The sequence below is a fragment of the Bufo gargarizans genome, chromosome 6 (genome assembly GCF_014858855.1).
Source record: "Bufo gargarizans isolate SCDJY-AF-19 chromosome 6, ASM1485885v1, whole genome shotgun sequence".
Lineage (NCBI taxonomy): Eukaryota > Metazoa > Chordata > Amphibia > Anura > Bufonidae > Bufo > Bufo gargarizans.
Window position 1 is genome coordinate 325,472,262 of NC_058085.1, and position 11,180 is coordinate 325,483,441.

General features: G+C 46.1%; 1 protein-coding gene across 1 annotated transcript in view; it reads left to right on the top strand.

The window, feature by feature from the left end:
• The window catches only part of CALHM2 (calcium homeostasis modulator family member 2), a 60,131-nt gene extending 48,951 nt beyond the window's left edge, over nucleotides 1-11,180 (top strand). The window contains exon 10 of the transcript XR_006390527.1: nucleotides 7,399-11,180. The gene's annotated coding sequence lies outside the window, so the exon portion shown is untranslated. The remainder of the gene's footprint in view (nucleotides 1-7,398) is intronic.

The window sequence follows — 11,180 nt, forward strand, 5'->3', positions numbered from 1 at the left end:
AGCGTTCAGGTGTCCGCCTGCTGAGCGGAGCGAAGGCCAAACGCTGCCAGACTGAGGTATTCTGAGCGGATCCGCATCCACTGAGAATGCATTAGGGCTGGACGGATGTGTTCGGGGCTGCTTGTGAGAGCCTTTAAACGGAACTCACAAGCGGAGCCCCGAACGCAAATGTGAAAGTAGCCTAAGTGAGGAGGGAGCCGGAAATTGTGCATTAAAGAACATGTATTAGGCCTCTTTCACACGAACAATACAGATTGGCTCCGGATGCGTTCAGTGAAACTCGCACCATTTTGCAAGCAAGTTCAGTCAGTTTTGTCTGCGATTGCATTCAGTTGTTGTTTTTTCCACCCTGGTGCAATGCAAAACACGCGTGATAAAAAACTGAAGGTTTACAAACAACATCTCTCAGCAACCATCAGTGATTAACGCATTGCACCCGCACTTGCTTGCGGATGCAATGCGTTTTTCACTGAAGCCCCAATTCACTTCTATGGGGCCAGGGCTGCGTTAAAAGCGCAGAATATACAACATGCTGCGTTTTTCACACAACGCAGAACTGATGCGTGAAAAAAACCCACTCATGTACACAGACCCATTGAAATTAATGGGTCGGATTCAGTGCGGGTGCTATGCGTTCACATCACGCATTGCACCCACGCGGAACACTCGCTCGTGTGAAAGGGGCCTAAAGGTTGATTTAGGCCCCTTTCACACAAGCGAGTTTTCCGTGGGGGTGCAATGAGTGAAGTGAACGCGACCCATTCATTTCAATGGGTCTGTGTACATGAGCATTGTTTTTCACGCATCACTTCTGCGTTGTGTGAAAAACTCAGCATGTTCTATATTCTGCGTTTTTCACGAAGCCACAGCTCCCAGTCTGCAGCCGTGGGGTAGTCTAACAACATATCGCAGGCTGAGGCTTCCGTATCTGTTTGACATCCATGATCAGTACATGTTTCATCTGTGAAGAATCCGTGCGTCATCCGAATTCCACGGACACTTCTCAGCTGAAAGTAAATTTCCAGAGCATCTCCTATTAGTGGTCAGTAAAAAACAAACCAAACACAGACGCAGCATGGATACCATCTGTGGTGTTGTTGTTTTTTTCCACAGACCCATAGACTATAACGGGCATGTTTGGTCTGCATCACGGACCAAATTAGTGCATTACTTTTTCACTCCCCCACGGTCAGTAAAAAAAAATTCTGACGTGTGAACAGACACATTAAAGATCAATAGGTACTAGGGCTGCACGATATGGGAATTTTGTGCGATTGCGATTAGGGCCCTAAAAATTGCGATAACGATATGCAATGCGATATTTTAAGGGAATTGTGCTAGAGGTCTATTTGCTGTGGATGGCACTGTTAGGCCTCATGCACACGACCGTTGTGTGCATCCGTGGCCGTTGTGCCGTTTTCCAATTTTTTTCACGGACCCATTGACTTTCAATGGGTCCGTGGCAAAATCGGAAAATGCACCGTTTGGCAGCCGCATCCGTGAGCCGTGTTTCCTGGCCGTGAAAAAAATATGACCTGTCCTATTTTTTTCACGGCCAACGGTTCACGGGCCCATTCAAGTCAATGGGTCCGTGAAAGAACACGGATGCACACAAGATTGGCATCCGTGTCCGTGATCCGTGGCCGTAGGTTTTAGTTTCATACAGACAGATCCGAAGATCCGTCTGCATAAAAGCTTTTTCAGAGCTGAGTTTTCACTTTGTGAAAACTCAGATCCGACAGTATATTCTAACACAGAAGCGTTCCCATGGTGATGGGACGCTTCTAGTTAGAATACACTACAAACTGTGTACAAGACTGCCCCCTGCTGCCTGGCAGCACCCGATCTCTTACAGGGGGATATGATAGTGCGGCACCGGAAGGGGTTAATTGTACTATCATATCCCCCTGTAAGAGATCAGGGCTGCCAGGCAGCAGGGGGCAGACCCCCCCCCCTCCCCAGTTTGAATATCATTGTGCGGCCCCCCCCCCTCCCCTGTTGTTAACTCGTTGGTGGCCAGTGTGCGCACCCCCCTCCCTCCCTCCCTCTATTGTTTTAATACATTGGGGCCAGTGTGCGCACCCCCCCAACCCCCCCCCTCCTCCCTCCCTCTATTGTTTTAATACATTGGGGCCAGTGTGCGCACCCCCCCAACCCCCCCTCTATTGTTTTAATACATTGGGGCCAGTGTGCGCACCCCCCCAACCCCCCCCCCCCTCCCTCCCTCCCTCCCTCCCTCTATTGTAATAATAGCATTGGGGCCAGTGTGCGCACCCCCCCCCCCGATCATCGGTGGCAGCGGAGTAGAAGATTTTCATACTTACCTGGCTGCTGGCTGCTGCGATGTCTGCGTCCGGCCGGGAGCTCCTCCTACTGGTAAGTGACAGCAATGCGCCGCACAGACCTGTCACTTACCAGTAGGAGGAGCTCCCGGCCGGACACAGAGATCGCAGCAGCCAGCAGCCAGGTAAGTATGAATCTTCTTCTCCGCTGCCACCGATGATCGGGGGGGGGCACACTGGCCCCAATGCTATTATTACAATAGAGGGAGGGAGGGTTGGGGGGGCGCGCACACTGGCCCCAATGCTATTATTACAATAGAGGGAGGGGGGGGGGGGGGTTGGGGGGGCGCGCACACTGGCCCCAATGCTATTATTACAATAGAGGGAGGGAGGGAGGGAGGGGGTGCGCACACTGGCCACCAACGAGTTAACAACAGGGGAGGGGGGGCCCACTGGCCACCAATGAGTTAAAAACAGGGGGGGGGGGGGGGTCTGCCCCCTGCTGCCTGGCAGCACCTGCAGGGGACAGTCATGTACACAGTTTTTTTGTATATTCTAACCTGAAGCGTCTCCATCACCATGGGAACGCCTCTGTGTTAGAATATACTGTCGGAAATGAGTTTCACGATGTAGCTCATATCCGACAGTATATTCTAACATAGAGGCGTTCCCATGGTGATGGGGACGCTACAAGTTAAAATATACCATCGGATTGGAGAAAACTCCAATCCGATGGTATAACAGAACTCCAGACTTTACATTGAAAGTCAATGGGGACGGATCCGTTTGAAATGGCACCATATTGTGTCAACATCAAACGGATCCGTCCCCATTGACTTGCATTGTAATTCAGGACGGATCCGTTTGGCTCCACACGGCCAGGCGGACACCAAAATGACTTTTTTTTCATGTCCGTGGATCCTCCAAAAATCAAGGAAGACCCACGGACGGAAAAACGGTCACGGATCACGGACCAACGGAACCCCGTTTTGCGGACCGTGAAAAAAAACGTCCGTGTGCATGAGGCCTTATAGGGATCTCTGGATGGCACTGTTATGGGGGGGGGGGGAGCTGTGGATGGCACTGTTATGGAGGGGATCAGTGGATGGCACTGTTATGGAGGGGATCTGTGGATGGCACTGTTATTGGGGGTGGAAATCTGTGGATGGCACTGTTATGGAGGTGATCTCTGGATGGCACTGTTATGGGGGCATCTGTGTTTGACACTGCTATGGAGGGGGGGGGGGGGATTTTGGATGACACATACAGTTGCAAGAAAAAGTATGTGAACCCTTTGGAATGATATGGATTTCTGCACAAATTGGTCATAAAATTTGATCTGATCATCTACGTCACAATAGACCATCGCAGTCTGCTTAAACTAATAACACACACAGAATTAAATGTTACCATGTTTTTATTGAACACACCATGTAAACATTCACAGTGCAGGTGTAAAAAGTATGTGAACCCTTGGATTTAATAACTGGTTGAACCTCTTTTGGCAGCAATAACTTCAACCAAACGTTTCCTGTAGTTGCAGATCAGACGTGCACAACGGTCAGGAGTAATTCTTGACTATTCCTCTTTACAGAACTGTTTCAGTTCAGCAATATTCTTGGGATGTCTGGTGTGAATCGCTTTCTTGAGGTCATGCCACAGCATCTCAATCGGGTTGAGGTCAGGACTCTGACTGGGCCACTCCAGAAGGCGTATTTTCTTCTGTTTAAGCCATTCTGCTGTTGATTTACTTCTATGCTTTGGGTCGTTGTCCTGTTGCAACACCCATCTTCTGTTGAGCTTCAGCTGGTGGACAGATGGCCTTAAGTTCTCCTGCAAAATGTCTTGATAAACTTGGGAATTCATTTTTCCTTCGATGATAGCAATCCGTCCAGGCCCTGACGCAGCAAAGCAGCCCCAAACCATGATGCCCCCACCACCATACTTCACAGTTGGGATGAGGTTTTGATGTTGGTGTGCTGTGCCTCTTTCTCCACACATAGTGTTGTGTGTTTCTTCCAAACAACTGAACTTTGGTTTCATCTGTCTGTAGAATATTTTGCCAGTACTGCTGTGGAACATCCAGGTGCTCTTGTGCAAACTGTAAAACGTGCAGCAATGTTTTTTTTGGACAGCAGTGGCTTCCTCTGTGGTATCCTCCCATGAAATCCATTCTTGTTTAGTGTTTTACGTATCGTAGATTCACTAACAGGGATGTTAGCATATGCCAGGGACTTTTTGTAAGTCTTCAGCTGACACTCTCGGATTCTTCTTCACCTCATTGAGCAGTCTGCGCTGTGCTCTTGCAGTCATCTTTACAGGACGGCCACTCCTAGGGAGAGTAGCAGCAGTGCTGAACTTTCTCCATTTATAGACAATCTGTCTTACTGTGGACTGATGAACAGCAAGGTTTTTGGAGATACTTTTATAACCCTTTCCAGCTTTATGCAAGTCAACAATTCTTAATCGTAGGTCTTCTGAGAGCTCTTTAGTGCGAGGCATCATTCACATCAGGCAATGCTTCTTGTAAAAAAGCAAACCCAGAACTGGTGTGTTTTTATAGGGCAGGGCAGCTGTAACCAACACCTCCAATCTCATCTCATTGATTGGACTCCAGTTGGCTGACACCTCACTCCAATTAGCTCTTGGAGATTTCATTAGTCTAGGGGTTCACATACTTTTTCCACCTGCACTGTGAATGTTTACATGGTGTGTTCAATAAAAACATGGTAACATTTAATTATTGGTGTGTTATCAGTTTAGGCAGACTGTGATTGTCTATTGTTGTGACTTAGATGACGATCAGATCACATTTTATGACCAATTTGTGCAGGAAATCCATATCATTCCAAAGGGTTCACATACTTTTTCTTGCAACTGTATATAGCATCTTATGGTATGTACCATCCACAGATCCCCCCCCATAACAGTGTCCCTGCAGTGTGAATGACCCCCAATACAGGGGATTGGGCATGACAGCGGGGATCGGTGCAGTCCCTGTTTTCTAATGCACCGGCCCCGATAATCTTATCTAACCTGTAGGCATTGTTAAAATGTAATAATCATGTGTAATCCAGCTGTATTACTTACAAGTTCCGTAGCAGGGAGGAGGCAGGGCGGGCTGGCGGCGCGTCACTCACTACCTCATGCACCTGCACCGCCCACTTTATGAATGAAGCAGGCAGCACGTGACGTACTGAGTGACGCGTCACCCTCCCGGCCTGCCTCCTCCTCTCTGCTACCGAACTTAGTTGTAGGTAATACAGCTGGATTACACATGATTATTATATTTTAACAATGTTAACAGGTTAGATAAACCGGTGCATTAGAAAACAGGGACTGCACCGGTCCCCCGCTGTCATTCCTAATCCAGATGCCGGCTCCCGGCCGTGTATCATTGTAGATAATCGCAGCATTTTTGGGTCGGCCATATCGCAATCATCGATTATCGCGATACAATTGCTTTCGCGATATATCGTGCAGGCCTAATGGGTGCGCACGGAAAACGGAAGGCATCCGGATACAATGTGTTTTTCACTGATGGTAACTTGATGTTGAATGTTACAGCAGGTGAATTTCCACACAAAAAAAAAAATCTGCAAAGTGTAACGTGAAATTTGTGTAATCTACACTTTGCTGGTACAGTATTTTGGTGAGGTTTTTTCAGCACGGAAAAACAGCACATATTCCACAACGGATGCAGGCGGCCTTAAGGCCCCTTTCACACGGGCGAGTATTCCGCGCGCGTGCAATGCGTGATGTGAACGCATTGCACCCGCACTGAATCTGGACCCATTAATTTCTATGGGGCTGTGCACACAAACGGTGATTTTCACGCATCACTTATGCGTTGCGTGAAAATCGCAACAAGCTCTATATTGTGCGTTGCGGTGTGATAATCCACGCAACGCAGGCCCCATAGAAGTGAATGGGGTTGTGTGAAAATCGCAAGCATCCGCAAGCAAGTGCGGATGCGGTGCGATTTTAACGCACGGTTGCTAGGAGACGATCGGGATGGAGACCCGATCATTCTTATTTTCCCTTATAACATGGTTATAAGGGAAAATAATAGCATTTTGAATACAGAATGCATAGTAAAATAGCGCTGGAGGGGTTAAAAAATAAAATAAAAAATTGAATGCTATTATTTTTAAAAGAATGCTATTATTTTCCCTTATAACCATGTTACAAGGGAAAATAATACAATCTACAGAACACCGATCCCAAGCCCGAACTTCTGTGAAGAAGTTCGGGTCTGGGTACCAAACATGCCGATTTTTCTCACATGCGTGCAAAACGCATTACAATGTTTTGCACTCGCACGTAAAAATCGTGCGTGTTCCCACAACGCACCCGCCTCTTATCCAGGCCAAAAATATGAGGCCTAAAGGTTGCAGACCACTGCTTTACAGGCATCTTGTACACTGTCCTTGTCTGGAGAGCACCTCACTGGTGACACATACATGTGCTAAGAACAAGAAACCACTAATTTGGACTAGCATACATATATTAGTAATATCTGTATACAGTGGTCCCAATGGCCTCAGGATACAATATTTTCAACATACAATGGTCTTTTCTAAGTTGAAACCAGACTCAACATACAATGTCTCAGACTCAGATCCAACCAATCAAGGCCACTTCTCTGGTAAAATCACTGTATTCATTGCTAGTTAGAAGCTGTTACATGTAAGGACTTGTCTTAATTATCTGCTTATTTTTTTCTCTGGAACCGATTACTCAACTTACAATGGTTTCAATATACAATATTAATTGGTTTCAGGACGACCATTGTATCTTGAATGACCACTGTAATTGTTGGAATAGGGGTTCTTCATTTATAGCTTATCCTTACCCTCTAGGGCAGTTAACGGGCTGCGGCACTCCATTGCTCACATAGGTACAGCAGCTTATCCCATTCACAGTTGTTGGTATGGGCGAGCCGATTTGCCTATATAAACAATGAAGGGCTAATGTTGACCCCAAGACTGAACCCCCATGTACAAACATTGAGGCCTATCCTGAAGAGAATCACTTTAAAATAAATGGATCACAAAGTGACTGCATGAACATCACCTTCTGGCAAAGTATGACTGACTATCCTCTCTTTCTCTAGGTGCCTGATGAAATGGTTAGAAGTGCGAAACTCTTGTCCAATGTGCAATAAAACCATTTCAATGCCTCTGCCCAGACCTTCCTTGGAACACATGTGAAGAAGTCTTCTGGTCTAAGTTTAGCTAGCTCTAGTGGCCGAGCCCGTGTAAATGGGAAAGCAACATGTGCTTGTCATCGAGGCTCAGCTGTCAACACTCTGCAGTCTGAGGTTAGGCGAGGTGACAGGCACGCTCACCCTTGGTCACATCAGTCAGCGAGCGGTAACCCATCTTCAGAAATAGATCAGATATTTAATCAGATGAGACCATGGACGTATTATACGGCATATGCTGTAATCTGGCTGGAGGAGGGGAAGGAAAGTAAAACATGGAGGGTTGGAGGAAGTGTATAAGGTGAATTGGGTATAGATAAATGAAGGTATACAAGGTAGTATCATGGATAAGGCCAGTGTCAGGCCACTGTATGATCGATGCCATTACAGGACCCTTTTGCAATTATACTGCACAAAACTTACATCGCCATAGAATTCTGAAGTGATCCAAGTTTATTTCAGTAGAAACATGGGCAGTCCAGATACTGAAGCCATAATTTGGACACTAAAATGAGGTCCTATTATAGGTGTCTGAGACCAGCCTAAGGGCTCATGCACATGACCGTATGCCCTCCGAGGCATACATCGTGCGCACGGCCTCATAGATTACTATGATACTGTGCACATAGGGCCGTCTGCGGGCCTACTGTCCTGCACTCATATGATCATAGGCCCGACGTGCACAGTATCATAGTAACCTACGATGCCGTGCTAAAATGTACGCCGCTCTGGGGCATATGACCCGCTCACTAACCGTATGTCTCAGAGCGTATATGGTCGTGTGCATGAGCCCTAATTCTCATATGTAAAAAGTAGAAGAAAGAGATGAGGTATGTTGGGTTCCTTAAAATGAGGGAGACGCAGGGCTATTTAGCCATTGTTAGAAAAACACGGCTGCTGTTGTACATAGCTCAGCTTCTAGAAAGGTAATCCTGATAACTGTACTGGTATGCCATGATCTGAAAGTCAAGAAAGATGGTAGGAGAACGTGAACTGTGAACAGCTGATAGGAGGCAAATAGTCTTCATTAAATAAACAATTATCTGCTATGCAGACCTATGTGCCTGCATGGTTGCTGACTTCCAGAACTCCAACTGTGGTGAAACTACAACTCCCAGCATGCTCCATTCATTTCTATGGAGCTCTGAGAACAGCCAAGCAAATGTGCATCTAGTTTTACCACAGCTGGAGTGCCGGAGGTCAGCCATCACAGTCTGATGTAGCTGGATTGTGTTACTCCTACACCTATCTATCCCCTACTTCATGCAAACCTAGCAAACGACCCCCTATTCCACGTGGTAAATACCATACGATAGGACAGTAAAGCAGGGTCTTCATTTCTGGATTACATTTGCAATCAATAATAAAATAATAAGGGCAGCACTAAAGGTGAAGAGAGTATTAAAAATGATTTCATGATTATACCAGTGGTAAATAAAATACAGATATCACATACACAAGAAGCTTAATAATAAACTAGTACGGTGTTTCCCAACCAGCATGCCTCCAGCTGTTGCAAAACTACAACTCCCAGCATGCCCAGATAGCCTTTGGCTGTGCGGGCATGCTGGGAGGTGTAGTTTTGCAACAGCTGGAGGCACACTGGTTGGGAAACACTGAACTAGTACCCCGTAAGCCACTGAGACTTGCTATTGCAGGGATCAGCCACCTCTGGCTCGCCAGCTGTTCTGAAAGTACAACTCCCAGAATCCTCCTTTTACCTCTGTGGGAGTTAAAAGAACAGCCAAGTAAGTTTGCATGCTGGGAGTTGTAGTTTCACAGCAGCTGGAGTGCTGAAAGTTGCTTATACCTGGGCTATAGGATTGCCCGAGTAAGATCCACACTTGAAGGGATACAGATGGTAATGACGAATGATACAAGTCTCACGTTCTGAGCGGCGCACTGCTGGAGATGAATGGTGTCCACAAAAGTTAAACTGTAGTTTTAGACGTTTGATATAGAGGTCCATGGATCATACTGCAGGCTACATCTGTATGTTGGCCAGTTAGATAATAGTGACTGTAGTTCATTAGTTATAAAATGTATGTAAAGATAATTGTCATTTTCCTCACTGTCATCCCGTATGGTTAAAGAGCCCAGCGCTTCCTGCGCTAGTAAATGGCGTCTAGTAGCGCTGTCTGCTCCTGTGCAATAGTACAGCATAGCAGGAAAGAGCATAGCTGATTGTGCATCTAGGCAGGCCATTTGGATATTAATTAACCGCAGAGTCAACTCTCCTGCTTGCTGAGCTCTGTAGTTCCACTGTACAGTAGGTGGCAGAGAATGACTCAGCCGACAGTTACACAGTTCAAGCGCTTGCTGAGCTCTGTAGTTCCACACTGTTTGGTACCTGGGCAGTAGTATGGGCTTCTCGTGATGCAGTTATTGATTCATCCGCATGGATCAAGATTAAGGCCTGCAGTTCAGAGTGGAACTACAGAGCTCAGCAAGCGCTTGAACTGTAACTGTCAGTCAAGTCACTCCCTGCCAACTACCATACAGTGGAACTACAGAGCTCAGCAACCAGGTTTTAATTAGCTGTTAATAAACAAATAGCCTGTGCAGGCGCACAAGGAGCTATGATCTTCCCTGCTATAGCACAGGCGCAGACCACGCTACTAGATGCCTTTTACTAGCGAAGGGAGCGCTGCGCTCTTTAGGTTTACTCTGTTTTTTATTATTTGCATAATAGGAAAAAAACAGCCAAACAATCTCTTGAGAATGTATAGATAAGTCTTATAGGATTGCGCAGGATCCCCATAAGCGCTGGGCTCTTTAACCAAAATCACTATTATCTAACTGACCAACATACAGTTGTAGCCTGCGTTACGATCTATGGACCTCTATAATACAAATCTAACACTACAGTTTAACTTTTGAGGACTGCGTGAACCATACAATTCAGCTATAGCAGTGCACTGCTCGGAATGGGACTATTATACCATTCATTAGTACTATTTGTATATGTGGATTTTATTCTCAGTGGTTCACAGGCTGCTAGTTTATTATTACTCTTCTCTTCTATGTGATGTGCTTTTGATGTTAGTATTTTATTTACCACTGGAATAATCAAATCATTTTAATACTCTACACCTTGAGTGCCAACCTTATTTTAATTGTTGAATTTTCAGTTCTGAGCTCAGGCTGTGCACTCGGAGGACCGGCGTAGGTGGAAGCGAGCCGCCATTATTACTTTACATTACAAGCTGAAATTAGACCATAATGTGGACTGCATGCTGGGAGTTATCGTTTCACCATAGTTAAAGAGCAGGTTGGAGATCACTGGTCAGAGGTAGTAAATGTGCCACCATCAGTCATTGTGAAAAGTCCCACGGCAGGATTAAGATCTTGGGTAATGAACTACTTCTCAGGACTACACATTACAAATGTCCAGAGCGGCCTTTATCACATCTTTTTACCTAACGTCATCAACTGTGTACAAAACGCCTCTGTATACAATAAAATGCACATTGAAAACTGAAAGACATCAATGTTCAGTCTTATTTTTTTTTTTTTTTCAAAGATCTCGGCGTAGAGCATCTGAATCGAATTATAATCCCCGCGGAGAGTCGTTACATAAGGGAGCATGTGATTTACACAACCACACAAACAAGTCCCGGGGGCAAAGGGGATCTGGAGTTTTCCCACATCTGTACAAAGTCCCTAATACAAGTCCCCCAGAGGCGTGCTGG